The 9,863-nt window shown below is 40.0% G+C and overlaps 1 pseudogene; it reads right to left on the bottom strand.

Annotated features, from left to right (window-relative positions):
* Window positions 1-226: 226 nt before the first annotated feature.
* Window positions 227-1,260, bottom strand: LOC103205616 (annotated as a pseudogene).
* Window positions 1,261-9,863: the final 8,603 nt, after the last annotated feature.

Below are 9,863 nucleotides of genomic sequence, written 5' to 3'. Positions count from 1 at the left end.
TGGTGCATCATTTTTTTTTTTTTTGTCCAAGTCCCAGCTGAAGATTTAGTGGTGTAAATGCAATATAAAAACATAAGTTATGAAAAATACAGTCATGATGTGCCCACCCACTCTGGCCCAAGCCCCTAAAACCCCCTTCAGTGGTAGGGAGGTGTGGGGGTCGGGGGGTGTCCTTAAACCTCCTAAGAACACCACAGCTCTAGGCCTGCAGTGCAGCAGGCTGCCCTCAGCACATGCAGTAGTTGGTGGAGCAAGAGAGCTCGCACAGCTGACCCTTGAAGTCCAGGTTGATGGTGAAGTCCAGGCAGGTCATGATTGTTCTTGGCATTGGGCCTCATGTCAATGGTGCCAAAGATTTCCTCGCCAGCCTTTACGGTTAGTAGTCCTCCGTATAGGATACCGTCTGCTTTCAGTGCCTGTATGGGGACCCTGGGCTGGTGGAGGAGCCAGTCCTCTTGTGTCAGCGGGTGAACTCAATGTTGAAGTAGGCCACCAGGGCGCCGATGTAGTTGTTCCACTTCACTTGCAGGCAGAATGGGGAGGTGAAAGTCAGGTCTTCCACCTAGATGGTGTAGATGTCCATCTCCTTTATGAGGCAGGCATTGGTGACCAGCTTCTTGGGGTCCACCATGTCCACCAGGGGCTCCTTGATGGCCACATCCTTGATGCAGGACATGTCAAAGCCATACACATTCTTCTACCGGTGGATCTTGTAGTCCTTGTACTGCTAGTCCTGGATGACTGTCACATACAGTGTGGCTCGGTTGGGGAAGATGAGACCATGGGGTGCCAGCCACTTGTCATGGGCATGGAGCATGGTATTGGGCATGGACTCGTAGAAAAGCCAGTAGCTGATCCACTAGCTGATGACAATATCCACCTTCTCCACTGGCAGCTCCACTCCCTCCACCTTCCCCTTGATGATGGTCACCACGTGGTCTAACTTGTTGTCTTTGATGATCTTCACCACGTAATCAAAGATGCTGGAACACTCAATCCCTATGACTTGCGGGTTCTGGCCTTGGCGGCAAGCATGCAAAGGATGCCTGTGCCTAAGCCCATGTCCTTGAAGAGGCCGCGGTTGTGGAACATAGAATTGCGGTAATTGAGGATCCACACCTCACCATTCAGCATCCCCTCATGGATGCCGAAGTGGGAATAGGAGTCGAAGGAGTAACCTTCGGATGTCATGTCCTTGATGTTGGGCTTCTCACTGCTCTCTGCCTGGCCACAGGAGACCTCCATGATGCAGTTTGTGGCCTGGGCTATTCTTTTTTTTTTCTCTCCCAATTTTTTTTAATTTTTTAATTATTATTTTATTTTTTATTTTAAGAGCTTGTTTTACATTCAACGTAATGCGTACATTTAGTTTCATTCCCCATTCACCATGTCCAACCCTAACCCAGTCTCCTCCCCTCCCTACCCTGCAACCCTCCCCCTGTGCCCCTCATAATTATGCACTCCTGTTTGTCCCGCATTTCCTCAGTTTGAACGTCGGTCCTCTCGTGCCCCGTGGTCCATTGCTCTAAGGGATGTATTACCATAGAGTATGTGAGTGCAGCATCCTGGGTTAAGTGGTCTGCATGTACATCTTGTTAACTATTGGGCTGAGAGCCCGCCCCTGGGGGTGTGTTTTATTCCAGGTGCAGAATGTATTCCAGGGCCATAGTATTGGGAGTCTCTCCAGATTTCATCTGACCAGTAATTCTGGTCATTATTGACTTTTTGGATTATGTTCCACATTTTCCCTCCCACTCTATCCAGGATCTCCAGATTTGATCCTTCCCTGAGTGGTTGGCATTGGTAGCCGGGCACCATCCGGTTCTTCTGCTCGTAAGAGCCATCATGTCCTAGGGTCAATTGCTTCTAAATGCCTGTTTTTTTTTTTTTTGTTTGTTTGTTTGTTTTTTGTGTTCTTCTTCACTTCCGACGCTAGGAGACCATTAGCCACTTTATCTATTTTTTAAAAAATATATTTCTAGATTCAATGTCCTAATACTTTCTTTAGAATATCTGTGTTTATGTTCACAAATGCGATTTACCTGTAATTTTTGTTCCTTATACTGTGTTTATCAGGTTTTGGAATCAAGATTATGTTAGCCTCTAATAAACACTTGAAGAAATGCTCACAATCATTAGTAATGATTAGAGAGCTGGACATCAAAACAACAATAAGGTATCATTTCACCCCAGCATTAATAGAAAAGTTCAAAAACACAGAAAACAACAAATGCTGGTGAGGCTGTAGAAAGACTAGAACCCTCATACACTGCTAAAATGGTACTGTAAAATGGGACTGTAAAATGGTACAACCACCATGGAAAATGATATGACCCTCCCTAAAAAAGCTAGAAATAAAAATACCATATGATTCAGTGATTCCACTACTAGGTATATATCCTAGAGAAATAAGAGTGATGACACAAACAAATAAATGCACACCCATGTTCATCGCAGCACTAGTCACAATAGCAAAAAGATGGAAACAACATAAGTGCTCATCAACAGAGGAATGGATAACCAAACTATGGTACATACACACAATGGAACACTACACAACATTAAAGAATAATGAATCTATGAAACACTTCCTAACATGGATGAACCTAGAGGACATTGTACTGAGTGAAATTGTTGCTGTTGTTGTTAGGTGCCGTCGAGTCGGACTCGACTCATAGCGACCCCTCCTTGGGTTTCCGAGGCAGTATCACTGTGGAAGTAGATTGCCCAACCTTCCTTCCGAGTGAAATTAGCCAGCCACAAAAGGGCAAATATTGTATGAGACCACTGCTGTAAAAAGTCAAGAAAAGTTGACACACAGAAAGAATCGCTCTTTGAAGGTTAAGAGGGGTGAGAGGGGAAGAGAAGGTAAATAACAACTAAAGGGTAGATACATATTAACTTGGGTGAAGGGAAAGGAAATATATAATAAAGGGGAAGTCAGCACAGAATGATCAAGGTAAACAAAGACACTGAGAGAAGCACACATACATAATCCTTCAATAACAGTAATAACAATAATCTGTGAGTAGATATGTAGATAGACACTAAAGCTGAACAGAGGTGGGAAAGTGAAGGGGACTACACCCACAAATATATATAGGCTTGGCAGAGGTTATTTCTACATATATATTTATATCTGCTGCAGATATATCCATGAATATAGTAGAGCATACAAGGGGCAAAGTTATGATGAAAACTTCTGAGTCATAACCAAATTCCTTGAAGGAATTAGCTGCTGGTCTTGGGGGCTCAGGACCACAGTCTTGAGGGACACTAGGGTCAGTTGGCATAACAGTCTGCAAAGACAATGTTCCAGATCCTACTTTGACAAGTAGTAACTGGAGTTTTAAGAGCTTGTGAGTGACCATCTAAGGTGCAACTATTGGTCTCTCCTCATCTAGAGCAAAGAAGAGTGAAAAAAAACTCAAAGATGCAAGGAGATAATTAGTCCAAAGGATTAATGGACCATGTGAACCTCAGCCTCCATGACTCTGAGACCAGAAGAACTACATAGTGCCCAGCTACCACTGCTGACTGCTTTGAAAGGGATAACAAGTTTCAGATAGAGTGGAAGAAAAATGTGGAACAAAACTCAAAATCATAAATAAGACAGGTTTATTGGCCTGAGAGAAACTGGTGGAACCCCTGAGTCTATGGCGCTTAGACACCTTTCAAGCCTGGAACTGAACTCACTCCTATGGGTCAACTTTCAGCCAAATGATAGACAGGCCTATAAAGTGAACAATAACACCAGGGAGGTACATACTCCTTAGAATAATCCACGATTTAAGATCAAAAGGGCAGCATTTGTCAGGGATAAAGCTTAGAAGGAAGGAAGGAATAGGAAAGAAGGACAAAGGGAAATGATAAACATAGGAAGGAAGTGGGAAGAGTGCTGCGACATTGTGGGGATTGCAATCAGTGTCAAAAACAAAATGTGTACGAATTGCTAAGTGGAAACCGACTTGCTCTGTAAACTTTCACCCAAATCACACGTGCACGCACACACACACACACAGACACAAAGATTATGTTAGCCTCAAAATGAGCTGAGGAATGTAATTGCTTATATTCTCTGAAATATTTTGTGTAAGATTGACATTATTTCTTCTGTAAATTTTTGATAAAAGTAACTGCCATGTGTGCATGAAATATTATTTCTGAGATGGGTTTTTAACTATTACTTCAATCACTTTAAGGGTCTATTCTGAATTTATATTTCTTCTTGGGCAAGTTTTTGTAAAGCTTTTCCCCTTCAACAGACCACATTTTCGATTAACAAAGCAAGTCTTGGTAAATATAAAAAGATTTAAATCATGCAAAGCATTTTCTTTGATTACAACAGAGTGAAGCTAAACATAAATAACAGAAAAAGCTTGGAAAATACCAAACATATAGAAATTAAAAAACACACTATTAAAGTACCAAGGAGTCCAAGAAGAAATCACAAATTACTTACAGTCAAATGAAAAGGAAAGTACAACATACCAAAAACTTACGGGATGCAGCAAAGGCAGTACTCAGAGGGAAGCTTATAACAACAAATGCCTACATACAAAAAGAGGAAGATCTATAAGTAACAGCCTAACTCAACAAGTCCAGGTACTAAGCCTAAACCTACTAGAAGAAAGGAAATAACAAAGACCAGAGGAGAAATAAATAAAACTAAAACCAGAAAAACAATGGAGAGAATCAATAAAACTAATGTTGATTCTTTGAAAAGCTCAATAATATTGACAAACCTTTAGCTGGACTGACAAAGAAAAGAGAAAAGATGGAAATAACCAAAATAAAACAAAATGAAAGAGGTGACACTACAACTGACCCACTAGAAAGGTAATTACTATATAGCACCAAACAAGGTAGCCTAGATGAAATGGACAAATTCTTAGAAGCACACAACCTATCTAAATTGACTGAAGAGGAAATAGAAAGTCGTAACAGACCCGTAACAAGTAAAGAAAGAAAATCAATGATCAAATACTTCGTGGGCAAAAAAAAAAAAAAAAAGTCATGGAATAGATGGCTTCAGTGGAGAAGCCTACCAAACGTTTAGAGAAGAATTGACACCAATACTGTTTAAAATTCCAAAAGATAGAGAAGGAAGGAATACTCTCTAATTCATTCTGCAAAGCAAATATAACCCTGATACGCAAGCCAGACAAAGACACCACAAGAAAAGAAAACTATAGGCCAATATCTCTTATGAACACAGATGCAAAAATCCTCTAAAAAATATTAGCAAACAGAATTCAACAGCATATCAAAAGAGTTATACACCATGACCAAGTGGAATTTATTGTAGGAACGTAGGGACAGATGGTCATTAGAAAATTAATCAACATAATACATCATATCAGTAGAACAAAGGAAAAGAATCCCAATCATAAAATGGGCAAAGGATTTGAATAGACATTTCACCAAAGACTTTCAAATGGCCACCAAACACCTGAAAAGATGCTCTGTGTCTTATCCATCGGAGAGATACAACTCAAAGTCACAATGAAATATAGTTACACTCCCACTATGATGGCTAAGATTTAAAAAAAAGAAAGAAAGAAAAAGAAAATAACAAATTGTTGACAAGGATGTGGGGAAAGTGAACACTTATCCATTGATGGTGAAAACACAAACTGGTATGGCTGCTGTGGAAAGCAGTGTGGTGGTTCCTCAAGAATTAAAATAGAATCATATGACCCAGCAATTCCACTCCTAGCTATATACCCAGAAGACTTGAAAGCAGAGACTCAAAAAGAGATGTGTACACTAGTGTTCATTGCAGCACTATTCACAATAGCCAGAATGTGGAAACAACCAAAATGCACACCAACAGATGAATGGATAAATAAAATGTGGTACATGTGTACAATGAAATACTATTCAGCCAGTTGGAGAAATGAAGTGTTGATACTTGCTATAGTATGGACGGAACTTGAAGACATAATGTTGAGTGAAATAAATCAATCACAAAAGGACAAGTATTATATGACTTTGTTGTTGTTAGGTGCCATCAAGTCAGTTCTGACTCATAGTGACTCTATGGACAACAGAATGAAACACTGCCCAGTTCTGCGCCGTCCTCACAATCTTTGCCATGCTTTGAGCCCATCATCACAGCCACTATGTCAACCCATCTCACTGAGGGTCTTCCCTCTTTTTACTGACCCTCTACTTTACCCGGCATGATATTCTTCTCCAGGCACGGGTCCCTTTTAACAACATGACCAAAGTACAAGAGATGAAGTCTGGCTTTACTGACAAGGAAAGGCAAATGTATAGAGACCAAAGTTTATTAAATGGTTACCAGAGGTTAGAGGGAGGGGGAAAAAGGGAGTTAACAGTGATGGAAAAATCATATTGATTAAGGGTAGGGTTGTACAACCAACTATTGTAATTGCTGTCAAATAACTTGTAGTATGCCTGTAAAAAGTTGAATTGAATAAAGTGGTGTGATAGATATATTTAAAACAATGCCTGGGAAAAAAAAAAAAAGAACAAAAGAAAAGGAGCTGTTGAGGCAGCTTATGTACAATCAAACACCTCATTGAATTTGATTCTTTGATTTTGAGGTTTAGGGTCATGGTTTCATGGGACATCCCAGTTAATTGGTCTAATAATGTGTTTAGTGCTTCTGTTCTACCTCCTAGTTTGTTACATAGTACCTGGGGTCTTAAAAGCTTGCAAACAGCCATTCAAGGCACAACAACTGGTCTCTATTCACTGGAACAACAAAGGAAAAGGAAAAGTCTGGAATAGGAGGAAGAGATGGAATGGGTCTAATTGCCCCCATGAACAACTGCCTCCTATCAGAACACCAGAAAAACTGGATGGTGCCCAGCTACCATTACTGAACATTTTGATCAAATATTCCATAGAAGAATCCAATGTCGATAATTATTTAGTTCAGACTTTTAAAATATCTTTGTCTTTTTTCTCACATAATTGCCTTGTGGCCAATGAACAAACTCTGAATGATTTCAATCCTTTGGAATTTTTTAAGAGTAGCTTCATTGTCCATTCTATGATCAGTTATTATAAATATTATGTTTATACTTGAAAAGAAAGTATATTTTGCAGTTTGGGGGATATAATATTCTATATATCTATTTGGTAAATTTTATTAATAGTGTTATATCTTCTATATTCTTACTGATTTTTGTCCACTCATTCTCTGAATTATTGAAAGAGCATGTGAAAATTTTTTCTATGATTGGGTAATTGTTTATTTAAATTTCTTCCTTAAATACTTTGGGACCATGTTATAAGGTGCAAGAAATTTATAATTGTTATGTCTTCACAATAAATTGAACCTTTTATTATTAAAAAGCCCCTCTTTATCTCTAGTAAAGAGCATATAGTTAGTTTAAAAAAAAAAAGTCTGACAACCATTGTTTTTAACTAGAACATTTGGTCCACTTATATTTAATGTAAATAGTAATCTGTTAGGATTTAAACCTATTAATTTAAGTTTTTATCTGTTCTAGGTAGGGTTTCTTTTTTTTTAACACCTTCATTGAGATACAATTAACCAGATAATTCACCCATTTAGTGTACACAATTTGATGTGTTTTCTCACTACATTCACAAAATTGTGCAACTATCACCACAATCAATTGTAGAACACTTTTATCACCCTAAAAAGAGACCCCGTATTCTTTTGCATTCATCCTTCACTCTCCCATCCACACCCCACAGCCCTAGGCAACTACTTATCTATTTTATGTCTCTCTAGATTTGCCTACTCTATGTATTTTATATAAGTGGAATCATACAATATGTGGTCTTTTGTGTCTGACTTCTATCAGTTAGCATAATATTTTCAAGGTTGGAGTTCTGGTAAGATGGCGGACTAGGCAGAAAGACTGCACAGACCCTCTTCAACAAAGAAAAGGGGAACCTATTAACACAGGTACAGAAGATAATCCTGGACCCCTGAGCTTTGAAGGGAAGGATATAGAAGTGGACTAAACTCCAACTAGCAGAAGAGTTTGCATGAAAACACCAAAAAAGTATGGCAGCATTGAGGATGAGAAAGACAGAGAGAGTTACATGGGCAGTACAAACAACAAATATGAACCCCTTTGTAAATACAATACTGAGTTGTTAATGAAAGCAAATATGGGTATAGGGACGGATAGATGGGTGAACAAGCTAAACAATTATGTATGTCTAAATGGAGAGTGTATCCAAGATCATATACAGGGCTGGCAGACAATGGGCCTCTCGAAGAGTATGGAGGGATGGACACTGGGAGGAGGTAACTATGGGGAGGAAGTGGGAGGGGAGCTGCTGCATTGTAAATTTTGGTCAATGATATGAGACAAAGTATATGTGAACTGCTGTATGAAAAGTGAATTTACTCTGTAAATCTTCACCCAAATCCTAATTAAAAAAAAAAAAAAAAGAAAACACCAAAAAAGGAGAGAAACAGAGCTGCAGTCTAGCAGCAATCCTGACAGCACAGACAGCTTGGATATTGCCGAGTGGTGGCAGGACCTAAGAATTAACCTAAAAATCAGCCCTGCTAGCCAGGAACTGCACGGCGGACTGCTCTGGTGGCTGGGGAATAAAAGGGGAAGCAGCGAAGAGGAAGGCCGGCTGAGCTGTGGACTTTTGCCTGTCCAGAGGGTGCAGCAATTTGAATGTTTGCGAGTGGTTTGACCATTTTGGACATTTAAATGACAGCTTTCTCCCAGATTCCAGGGACTTAAGAACAGGCTCCACTTGCCAGGAACTGCAAGGACATTCTGGATGCAGACGGCTAGAAAGATGCAACATTCCCCTTGTTACTCTTATACCCCACACCCTCTTGGTGAATGGAGGTACAGCCATCCCTCACTCCCACCCACCTTCTAGGCTGGCAGGAATTCTATCCCAGTCTGTGTGTTCTGACCGAGCCTGGGTGCCCTGCCCCGCCTTGCCCCCATTTTATTTTATTTTTTCTATTTTCTAGTTTGTTTTTCTTTGTTTTAAAACTACTACTACTACTATTATTATTATTACTTTTGTCCTTATTCTTCCCCTCTCAGGTTCTGTTGTTGTTGTTGTTATGTGCCGTTAAGTCAGACCCGACTCATAGTGACCCCTCCTTGGGTTTTGGAGGCAGTATCACTACGGAAGTAGATTGCCCCATCTTCCTTTCGAGGAGTGGCTGGTGGGTTTGAGCCGCCAGGCTTCTGGTTAGCAGTCAAGTGCCTTAGCCACTATGCAACCAGAGCTCCCCCAGGTTCTGGTTCTCAGCTTTTTTTCTTTTCCCTGTCCCTGGTTGCAGTTTTTTTTTCCTTTCTCATGGTTAACCTCATTCCTTGTTTTTCTTTTTGCATTTTTCCCATATTTTCCTTCATTATTCTCCTTCTCTACCTTTTTTCTCTTATTGCCCTCTCCCCAGATATTGCGGGGTTTGTTTTTTCCCTTTTTTTGGTTACTGTTCTATGTGATTACACGGTGTGTGTTTTGTCCATTTGTTTTTACTTTTTTGAAGGTTATTCAATTGTTATTTTTGTCTAACTGAGTGGAAGACAGCAACAGTCCTCATACAACACAACGACACCCACACCTCCTGCAGCTTAACTTACTGAGTGAGAGCCACTTCTTTCTTCTCCACCGATGGGCCAATGATAAACAACCACCAAGAAGAGTCTGACTCACCCTTGGCTGCTCTTCACAGTTAACAGAGATCTAAATACAACAATGCCACGATGTCTCAGAGACAGCAGACCATCACAGTTCACACAAAGAAGCAAGATAAAGTGGTAGAAACAAGGAAGCAGGATACAGACCCAGAACACATCCCTGAGGAAGAAGCAGCATTGGAACTCTCTGATAAGGAATTCAAAAGAATTGTATTTAGGTATCTTCAA

The sequence above is a fragment of the Orycteropus afer genome, unplaced genomic scaffold, assembly GCF_000298275.1.
Source record: "Orycteropus afer afer isolate SDZICR_OR568_19922 unplaced genomic scaffold, OryAfe1.0 scaffold00290, whole genome shotgun sequence".
Lineage (NCBI taxonomy): Eukaryota > Metazoa > Chordata > Mammalia > Tubulidentata > Orycteropodidae > Orycteropus > Orycteropus afer.
The sequence above is the reverse complement of the archived record's forward strand: the minus strand, read 5'-3'. Positions and strand labels throughout refer to the sequence as shown.